Raw genomic sequence first — 10,838 nt, 5'->3', positions numbered from 1 at the left:
CTGAGCCGTCCCCGGATTCCTGCTCCCTTCGTACAAAGGGGAACAGTCCTTGGGGAAGGCACGGCCCATTGCCCCCAAGATGTCAATGTCAATGAGCTTCAATCGGTGGATCTGGTACTGATAATAGACGCACTCCAGGTGACGCAGAAGCTGAGGTTTTCCCCGCAGGTGGTCTCGGTACTGCTCGGTGAGGCGTAGAACCTCGTACAGGTACCGCCACGAACTCCGCTTGTTGGTCTGCACGATGGTGATGAAGACATTGATCAGTTCGGCCACCAGCAAGTCCACGTCTGGACCATCAGGTTTCCCGTTCTCCCGGATTCTGCAGTTCAGCCGTTGCCGGATGCTGAGGGCCCAGGTCGAAGCTCGGTCCCAGGGGTCACGCCCGTCTCTGCAAACCCTTGCTGAAAGAAAGAAAGAGTCACCTTACTTCTCATTCTATCACCCGTCTCATCCCAACAACCGTCTCATCCCATCACCCGTCTCATCCCAACAAATGTCTCATCCCAACAACCCGTCTCATCCCAACAACCGTCTCATCCCAACACCCGTCTCATCCCATCACCCGTCTCATCCCATCACCCGTCTCATCCCAACAAATGTCTCATCCCAACAACCCGTCTCATCCCAACAACCGTCTCATCCCAACACCCGTCTCATCCCATCACCCGTCTCATCCCATCACCCGTCTCATCCCAACAAATGTCTCATCCCAACACCCATCTCATCCCAACAAACCGTCCCATCCCAACAACCCGTCCCATCCCAACACCCGTCTCATCCCATCACCCGTCCCATCCCAACAACCCGTCCCATCCCAACAACCCGTCCCATCCCAACAACCGTCTCATCCCAACAAACCGTCTCATCCGAACAACCGTCTCATTCAATCACCGTCTCATCCCGACACCCGTCTCATTCCATCACCCGTCTCATCCCGACACCCGTCTCATCCCGACAACCCGTCTCATCCCGACAACCCGTCTCATCCCATCACCCGCCCCATCCCATCACCCGCCCCATCCCGACACCCGTCTCATCCCGACACCCGTCTCATCCCGACAACCCGTCTCATTCAATCACTGTCTCATCCCATCACCCGTCTCATCCCATCACCAGTCTCATCCCATCACCCGTCTCATCCCATCACCCGTCTCATCCCAACAACCCGTCTCATCCCATCACCCGTCTCATCCCATCACCCGTCTCATCCCATCACCCGTCTCATCCCATCACCCGTCTCATCCCATCACCCGTCTCATCCCATCACCCGTCTCATCCCAACACCCGTCTCATCCCAACACTCGTCTCATTATACCAACTGTCTCATCCTAACACCCGTCTGCCCATAGAATCATAGAATTATACACCACAAAAGTAGCCCATTCAGCCCGTCGTGCCCGTGCTGGCTCTTTGAAAGAGCTATCCAATTAGCCCCACTCCCCTGCTCTTTCCCCGTAGCCCTGCAAACTTTTCGTTTTCAAGTATTTGTCCAATTCCCTGTATTTCCCTCTTTGAATGTCCCTGACATACACTTCTGCAACCAGCACGACCGCCTTATTCAATTTGGCGCGCGGTCACTTCGGGCCTGAAGTGTGCGCAGGCCTCCTGCCGCGATATTGGCGCTTTAGGAGGCTGGTGAACAGCTGAAAAACAAGCAGTGTGCAGCCCAAATCCTAGGCCAAAAACCATTTGAGTGAATGGGCGCTGCTCAGAATGCAGAGGAGTTGGAACTGGGATACCTCGGGGGTCAGGGGTGAGTCCATTTTTGTTCCCCGTGCATATTGATGATTTAGACTGAGCGAAAGGGAACAGAATCTCAAAATTTGCTGATGACACAAAAGTAGGATGTTTGATGAACAGTGAGGACCGTAAAAGACTTCGGGAGGCAGCCTGGTTAGTGGATTGGGCAGACAGGTGACGGACACAATTTAATGGGGATTAGTGCGAGGCAATACATTGTGGGAGGAAAAACAAGGAATGGGAGTAAAGACTTGATGGATTGAGATTGAAGGGTGCAGAGGGAGATTTACTCTGTATCCAACCCGTGCTGTACCTGCCCCGAGAGTGTTTGATGGGACAGTGCAGAGGGAGCTTTACTCTGTATCTAACCCTGTACCTGCCCTGGGAGGGTTTGATGGGACAGTGTAGAGGGAGCTTTACTCTGTATCTACCCCTGTACCTGCCCTGGGAGTGTTTGATGGGACAGTGCAGAGGGAGCTTTACTCTGTATCTACCCCTGTACCTGCCCTGGGAGTGTTTGATGGGACAGTGCAGAGGGAGCTTTACTCTGTATCTACCCCTGTACCTGCCCTGGGAGTGTTTGATGGGACAGTGCAGAGGGAGCTTTACTCTGTATCTAACCCTGTACCTGCCCTGGGAGTGTTTGATGGGACAGTGTAGAGGGAGCTTTACTCTGTATCTAACCCGTGCTGTACCTGCCCTGGGAGTGTTTGATGGGACAGTGTGGAGGGAGACTTACTCTGTATCTAACCCGTGCTGTACCTGCCCCAGGAGTGCTTGATGGGACAGTGCAGAGGGAGCTTCACTCTGTATCTAACCCTGTACCTGCCCTGGGAGTGTTTGATGGGACAGTGCAGAGGGAGCTTTACTCTGTATCTAACCCGTGCTGTACCTGCCCTGGGAGTGCTTGATGGGACAGTGCAGAGGGAGCTTTACTCTGTATCTAACCCTGTACCTGCCCTGGGAGTGTTTGATGGACAGTGTAGAGGGAGCTTTACTCTGTATCCAACCCGTGCTGTACCTGCCCTGGGAGTGTTTGATTTGACAGTGTAGAGGGAGCTTTACTCTGTATCTCACCCTGTACCTGCCCTGGGAGTGTTTGATGGGACAGTGCAGAGGGAGCTTTACTCTGTATCTAACCCTGTACCTGGCCTGGGAGTGTTTGATGGGACAGTGCAGAGGGAGCTTTACTCTGTATCTAACCCGTGCTGTACCTGCCCTGGGAGTGCTTGATGGGACAGTGCAGAGGGAGCTTTACTCTGTATCTAACCCTGTACCTGTCCTGGGAGTGTTTGATGGGACAGTGCAGAGGGAGCTTTACTCTGTATCTAACCCTGTACCTGCCCTGGGAGTGTTTGATGGGACAGTGCAGAGGGAGCTTTACTCTGTATCTAACCCTGTACCTGTCCTGGGAGTCTTTGATGGGACAGTACAGAGGGAGCTTTACTCTGCATCTAACCCGTGCTGTACCTGCCCTGGGAGTGTTTGATGGGACAGTGTAGAGGGAGCTTTACTTTGTATCTAACCCGTGCTGTACCTGCCCTGGGAGTGTTTGATGGGACAGTGCAGAGGGAGCTTTACTCTGTATCTAACCCGTGCTGTACCTGCCCTGGGAGTGTTTTATCGGACAGTGTGGAGGGAGATTTACTCTGTATCTAACCCGTACTGTACCTGCCCTGGGAGTGTTTGATGGGACAATGTGGAGGGAGATTAACTCTGTATCTAACCCTGTACCTGCCCTGGGAGTGTTTGATGGGACAGTGTAGAGGGAGCTTTACTCTGTATCTAACCCGTGCTGTACCTGCCCTGGGAATGTTTGATGGGACAGTGTGGAGGGAGATTTACTCTGTATCTAACCCGTGCTGTACCTGCCCTGGGAGTGCTTGATGGGACAGTGCAGAGGGAGCTTCACTCTGCATCGAACCCTGTACCTGCCCTGGGAGTGTTTGATGGGACAGTGTAGAGGGGGCTTTACTCTGTATCTAACCCTGTACCTGCCCTGGGAGTGTTTGATGGACAGTGCAGAGGGAGCTTTACTCTGTATCTAACCCTGTACCTGCCCTGGGAGTGTTTGATGGGACAGTGTAGAGGGAGCTTTACTCTGTATCTAACCCGTGCTGTACCTGCCCTGGGAGTGTTTGATTTGACAGTGTAGAGGGAGCTTTACTCTGTATCTAACCCGTGCTGTACCTGCCCTGGGAGTGTTTGATGGGACAGTGCAGAGGGAGCTTTACTCTGTATCTAACCCTGTACCTGCCCTGGGAGTGTTTGATGGGACAGTGTAGAGGGAGCTTTACTCTGTATCTAACCCGTGCTGTACCTGTCCTGGGAGTGTTTTATCGGACAGTGTGGAGGGAGCTTTACTCTGTATCTAACCCTGTACCTGCCCTGGGAGTGTTTGATGGGACAGTGTAGAGGGAGCGTTACTCTGTATCTAACCTGTGCTGCTCCTGCCCTGGGAGTGTTTGATGGGACAGTTGAGAGGGAGCTTTACTCTGTGTCTAACCCGTACTGTACCTGCCCTGGGAATGTTTGATGGGACAGTGTAGAGGGAGCTTTACTCTGTATCTGATCCATGCTGTACCTGCCCTGGGAGTGTTTGATGGGACAGTATAGAGGGAGCTTTACTCTGTATCTAACCCGTGCTGCACCTGTCCTGGGAGTGTTTTATCGGATAGTGTCGAGGGAGCTTTACTCTGTATCTAACCCGTGCTGTACCTGCCCTGGGAGTGTTTGATGGGACAGTGTAGAGGGAGCTTTACTCTGTATCTAACCCTGTACCTGCCCTGGGAGCGTTTGATGGGACAGTGTTGAGGGAGCTTTACTCTATATCTAACCCTGTACCTGCCCTGGGAGTGTTTGATGGGACAGTGTCGATGGAGCTTTACTCTGTATCTGACCCGTGCTGTACCTGCCCTGGGAGTGTTTGATGGGACAGTGCAGAGGGAGCTTTACTCTGTGTCTAACCCGTACTGTACCTGCCCTGGGAATGTTTGATGGGACAGTGTAGAGGGAGCTTTACTCTGTATCTAACCCGTGCTGTACCTGACCTGGGAGTGTTTTATCGGACAGTGTAGAGGGAGCTTTACTTTGTATCTAACCCTGTACCTACCCGGGGAGTATTTGATGGGACAGTTGAGAGGGAGCTTTACTCTGTATCTCACCCGTACTGTACCTGCCCTGGGAGTGTTTGATGGGACAGTGTAGAGGGAGTTTTACTCTGTATCTAACCCATACTGTACCTGCCCTGGGAGTGTTTGATGGGACAGTGCAGAGGGAGCTTTACTCTGCATCTAACCCGTGCTGTACCTGTCCTGGGAGTGTTTGATGGGACAGTGTAGAGGGAGCTTTACTCTGTATCTAACCCGTGCTGTACCTGCCCTGGGAGTGTTTTATCGGACAGTGTAGAGGGAGCTTTACTCTGTATCTAACCCTGTACCTGCCCTGGGAGTGTTTGATGGGACAGTGTAGAGGGAGCTTTACTCTGTATCTAACCCTGTACCTGCCCTGGGAGTGTTTGATGAGACAGTGTGGAGGGAGCTTTACTCTGTATCTCACCCATGCTGTACCTGCCCTGGGAGCATTTGATTTGACAGTGTAGAGGGAGCTTTACTCTGTATTTCACCCTGTACCTGCCCTGGGAGTGTTTGATGGGACAGTGTAGAGGGAGCTTTACTCTGTATCTAACCCGTGCTGTACCTGCCCTGGGAGTGTTTTATCGGACAGTGTAGAGGGAGCTTTACTTTGTATCTAACCCTGTACCTACCCGGGGAGTATTTGATGGGACAGTTGAGAGGGAGCTTTACTCTGTATCTCACCCGTACTGTACCTGCCCTGGGAGTGTTTGATGGGACAGTGTGGAGGGAGATTTACTCTGTATCTAACCCGTACTGTACCTGCCCTGGGAATGTTTGATGGGACAGTGTAGAGGGAGTTTTACTCTGTATCTAACCCATACTGTACCTGCCCTGGGAGTGTTTGATGGGACAGTGCAGAGGGAGCTTTACTCTGCATCTAACCCGTGCTGTACCTGTCCTGGGAGTGTTTGATGGGACAGTGTAGAGGGAGCTTTACTCTGTATCTAACCCGTGCTGTACCTGCCCTGGGAGTGTTTTATCGGACAGTGTAGAGGGAGCTTTACTCTGTATCTAACCCTGTACCTGCCCTGGGAGTGTTTGATGGGACAGTGTAGAGGGAGCTTTACTCTGTATCTAACCCTGTACCTGCCCTGGGAGTGTTTGATGAGACAGTGTGGAGGGAGCTTTACTCTGTATCTCACCCATGCTGTACCTGCCCTGGGAGCATTTGATTTGACAGTGTAGAGGGAGCTTTACTCTGTATTTCACCCTGTACCTGCCCTGGGAGTGTTTGATGGGACAGTGTAGATGGAGCTTTACTCTGTATCTTACCCGTGCTGTACCTGCCCTGGGAGTGTTTGATTTGACAGTGTGGAGGGAGCGTTACTCTGTATCTAACCCTGTACCTGCCCTGGGAGTGTTTGATGGGACAGTGTAGAGGGAGCTTTACTCTGTATCTAACCCGTGCTGTACCTGCCCTGGGAGTGTTTGATGGGACAGTGTAGAGGTAGCTTTACTCTGTATCTAACCCTGTACCTGCCCTGGGAGTGTTTGATGGGACAGTGTAGAGGGAGCTTTACTCTGTATCTAACCCTGTTCCTGCCCTGGGAGTGTTTGTTGGAAAAGTGTCGAGGGAGCTTTACTCTGTATCTAACCCTGTTCCTGCCCTGGGAGTGTTTGTTGGAAAAGTGTCGAGGGAGCTTTACTCTGTATCTAACGCAGTACCTGCCCTGGGAGGGTTTGTATCTGACCCATGAGCTCAGAGCTGTCCAATTCTTCACCTCCCTCATTTGTCCCTTCCTCATAAAATGTACAGGTTTTTCAAACTCAATCTTGGCCACAACGCCCCAAACCTTTGCAAACTTGCCGATGTCCTGACAAATTTGAACAACAACAACTCCCATTTATTTTGCGCCTTTAAAGTAGTAAAACGTCCCAAGGCGCTTCACAGGACCGTTACCAAACAAAATTTGACACCGAGCCACGCAACGAGATATTCGGACAGGTGACCAAAAGCTTGGTCAAAGAGGTGGGTTTTAAGGAGCGTCTTAAAGGAGGAGAGAGAGAGAGAGAGAGAGCGAGACTGAGAGGTTTAGGGAGGGAATTCCAGAGTTTAGGGCCTCAGGAGGTGAAGGCACGGCCGCCAATGGTGGAGCGATTAAAATCGGGGATGTGCAAGAGCCAGAATTGGAGGAGCGCAGAGATCTCGGAGGGTTGTAGGGCTGGAGGAGGTTACAGAGATAGGGAGGGGGCGAGGCCATGGAGGGATTTGAAAACAAGGATGAGAATTTAAATTTGAGGTGTTGCTGGACCGGGAGCCGATGTAGGTCAGCGAGCACAGGGGGTGATGGGAGAACGGGACTCGGTGCGAGTTAGGATACGGGCAGCAGAGATTTGGATGAGCTCAAGGTTATGGAGGGTGGATGATTGGAGGCCGGCCAGGAGAGCATTGGAATAGTCCAGTCTAGAGATAACAAAGGCACGGATGAGGGTTTCAGCAGCAGATGAGCTGAGGCGGGGGCGGAGATGGGCGATGTTATGGAGATGGAAGTAGGCGGTCTTGGTGACGGAGCTGATATGGGGTCGGTTGTGAACGGTCTGGTTCAGCCTGAGACAGTGGCCCGGGAGAGGGATGGAGTCGGTGATGAGGGAACGGAGTTTGTGGCAGGGACTGAAGACAATGGCTTTGGTCTTCCCAATATTCAGTTGGAGGAAATTTTTGCTCATCCAGTATTGGATGTTGGGCAAGCAATGTGACAAATCATAGACAGTGGAGGGGTCGAGGGAGGTGGTGGTGAGGTAGAGCTGGGTGTCATCAGCGTACATGTGGAATCTGATGTTGTGTTTGCGGATGATGTCGTGTTTGCGGATGATGTCGCCAAGGGGCAGCCTGTAGATGAGAAATAGGAGGGGCCAAGGATAGATCCTGGGGGGACTCCAGAGGTCACGGTGCGGGAGTGGGAAGAGAAGCCATTGGAGGTGATTCTCTGGCTACGACTGGATGGATAAGAATGGAACCAGGCGAGGGCAGTCCCACCCAGCTGGACGACGGAGGAGAGGCATTGGAGGAGGATGGTGTGGTCGACCGTGTCAAAGGCTGCAGACAGGTCGAGAAGGATGAGGAGGGAGAGTTTACCATCGTCACAGTTACATCGGAAGTCATTAGTGACTTTGAAAAGGGTCAAGGGTGGCTTTTTTGAGGAGGGAGGTGATGACGGCAGATTTGAAGGGGAGGGGGATAGTACCTGAGGAGAGGGAACCGTTAACAACATCAGCTGACATGGGGGCCAGGATTTAATAATGAATGGCTGTACCAGTGTGGTGGAGTCCAGCGTGCTCAGTGATTGAGATGGAAGGTAGTTTGTCCTGGGGCATTGAGGGAGTACCTTCTGCGGAGGCCATGATTATCAAGGATCAGCGATTCACCTGGAATAATACAATGTTTAGTAATCTGCAACTAAAAGAGCAGAGTAATAACTGAACACACAGTAATAACATAACAATCACCACAGAACAATAACATAACAAACACAGAGTAACAGAATCATAGAAAGGTTACAGCACGGAAGGAGGCCATTCGGCCCGTCGAGTCCGTGCCAACTCTATGCAAGAGCAATCCAGCTAGTCCCACTCCCCCGCACTATCCCCGTAGCCCTGCAAATTTTTTCCTTTCAAGTACTTATCCAGTTCCCTTTTGAAGGCCATGATTGAATCTGCCTCCACCACCCCCTCGGGCAGTGCATTCCAGATCCTAAACACTCGCCGTGTAAAAAAGTTTTTCCTCAGGTCACCTTTGGGTCTTTTGCCAAAACCATAACAATCACCACAGAGTAATAAATTAACAAACACCAGAGTAATAACATAGCAATCAACACAGAGTTTGCAGATTTCACAAAAATTGGCTATGTGGTTGATAGTGAGGAGGAAAGCTGTAGACTGCAGGAAGATATCAATGGACTGGTCAGGTGGGCAGAAAAGTGGCAAATGGAATTCAATCTAGAGAAGTGTGAGGTAATGCATTTGGGGAGGGCAAACAAGGCAAGGGAATACACAATAAATGGGGGGATACTGAGAGGTGTAGAGGAAGTGAGGGACCTTGGAGTGCATGTCCACAGATCCCTGAAGGTAGCAGGACAGGTAGATAAGGTGGTTAAGAAGGCAAATGGAATACTTTCCTTTATTAGCCGAGGCATAGAATATAAGAGCAGGGAGGTTATACTAGAACTGTATAAAACACTGGTTAGGCCACAGCTTGAGTACTGTGTACAGTTCTGGTCACCACATTACAGGAAGGATGTAATTGCACCAGAGAGGGTACAGAGGAGATTTACGAGGATGTTGCCAGGACTGGAGAATTTTAGCTATGAGGAAAGAATGGATAGGCTGGGGTTGTTTTCTTTGGAACAGAGGAGGCTGAGGGGAGATTTAATTGACGTGTATAAAATTATGAGGGGCCCAGATAGAGTGGATAGGGAGGACCTATTTCCCTTAGCAGAGGGGTCAATAACCAGGGGGCATAGATTTAAAGTAATTGGTCGAAGGATTCGAGGGGAACTGAGGAAATTTTTTTTCACCCAGAGGGTGGTGGGGGTCTGGAACTCACTGCCTGAGAGGGTGGGAGAGGCAGAAACCCTCAACTCATTAAAAAAATACCTGGACGTGCCCCTGAAGTGCCGAAACCGACAGGGCTACGGACCAAGTATGAGAGAGTGGGATTGGCTGGGTGGCTCATTTTCGGCTAGCATGGGCACGATGGGCTGAATGGCCTCCTGCATAACACAATGTACACTGTACAGCACTATACATAACAGTTTACACTGTACATAAGTGTACACTGAATATAACACAGTGTACACTGAATATAGCACATTATACACTGAACTAACACAGTGTACACTGAATATAGCACATTATACACTGAACTAACACAGTGTACACTGACCGGCTCAGTCTCACACCGGCTGGGTTCAGCTCTGAGCCACAGGCCGGGGATGGAGCCTCGGCCTTTCCTGCTGTGGGGGGGCTCAGAGCCACTCCGCCCCCCGCCCTCACACTGACTCTGGTACAAACTCAATGAGCAATCAGTAAATGATCACTGGTCAGTGTGTGAGGCTAGTTACTGGTTACTAGTTACCTGGTTACTGGTTACCGGCTCCCTGTCCCGGGGCTCTGCCTCCTCTCCCGCTCGCCTCCTGTTGTCTCCCGTTGCCATGACGCCAGCTGGTCTCTAAGGCCACGTGCGCGCTCCCCAAGGACGTGCGCGCCCCGGAGGAGAAGCGGCGCCGCGCCCGCGCTGGGATTAAAGGTGCGCACCAATAATTCCTTATTTAAAGCAGCACCGAGGTCGGAGTCTCCCAGTTTAATTTTTTTTTGCATTAACAGATGATCTGGTCATTATCTCATTGCTGTTTGTGGGATCTTGCTGTGCACAAATTGGCTGCCACATTTCCCACATTACAACAGTAACTACGCTTCAAAAAGTACTTCGTTGGCTGTAAAGCGCTTTCGGATGTCCTGAGGTCACGAAAGGTGTTGAATCAATGCAAGTCTGTTCTTTCTAATGACAGAATCATTGACAGACAGAGGTTTTACGTCCTTCGCTGGCTGTGCTGTCACGTTGCTCACAGTACGGGGTTGAGGCGCAAGTGTGATGAAATGGGGCTATTTACCTGGTGTTGGAAAGTCTATGGTGTGGAGTGGACAGATGCACCGGGTGAGGAGGGGAAGCATTTCTCGCTCTGAGAGTGGGTCAGGGACTGCTGGAGATGTTGGTGGCCATCAGCTCATTTCCTGGACACTGACTCTGCCGCCTCTGCGGTTTTTTGAAGGGCAGGAGCTCCAGGACTGGGAGATCAGCCCGTGCACCAGTGTCCACACTTCATGAGCTTGTACACCTGCTGTAAGTTGTCATCCCCTCTGTATCCACCGCTGTGGCACTCAGTCGGCTACTGACTGATTCCTATAATCTGTGGTCAGAAAGCACGGGAGGGGGGAAAGCGGGAGGGTGCAGGGTGGCAG

General features: G+C 51.4%; 1 long non-coding RNA gene across 1 annotated transcript; it reads right to left on the bottom strand.

Moving 5' to 3' along the window:
* Nucleotides 1–230: 230 nt before the first annotated feature.
* Nucleotides 231–10,007, bottom strand: LOC137322429 (uncharacterized). The gene is made up of 3 exons (XR_010963120.1): nucleotides 9,955–10,007; nucleotides 8,135–8,246; nucleotides 231–404 (listed from the first exon to the last, which is right to left on the bottom strand). It is a non-coding gene; the product is annotated as an uncharacterized lncRNA (long non-coding RNA).
* Between the last annotated feature and the right edge of the window lie 831 nt (nucleotides 10,008–10,838).

The sequence above is a fragment of the Heptranchias perlo genome, chromosome 6, assembly GCF_035084215.1.
Source record: "Heptranchias perlo isolate sHepPer1 chromosome 6, sHepPer1.hap1, whole genome shotgun sequence".
NCBI lineage: Eukaryota > Metazoa > Chordata > Chondrichthyes > Hexanchiformes > Hexanchidae > Heptranchias > Heptranchias perlo.
This window is presented reverse-complemented; position numbering and strand designations above follow the sequence as displayed.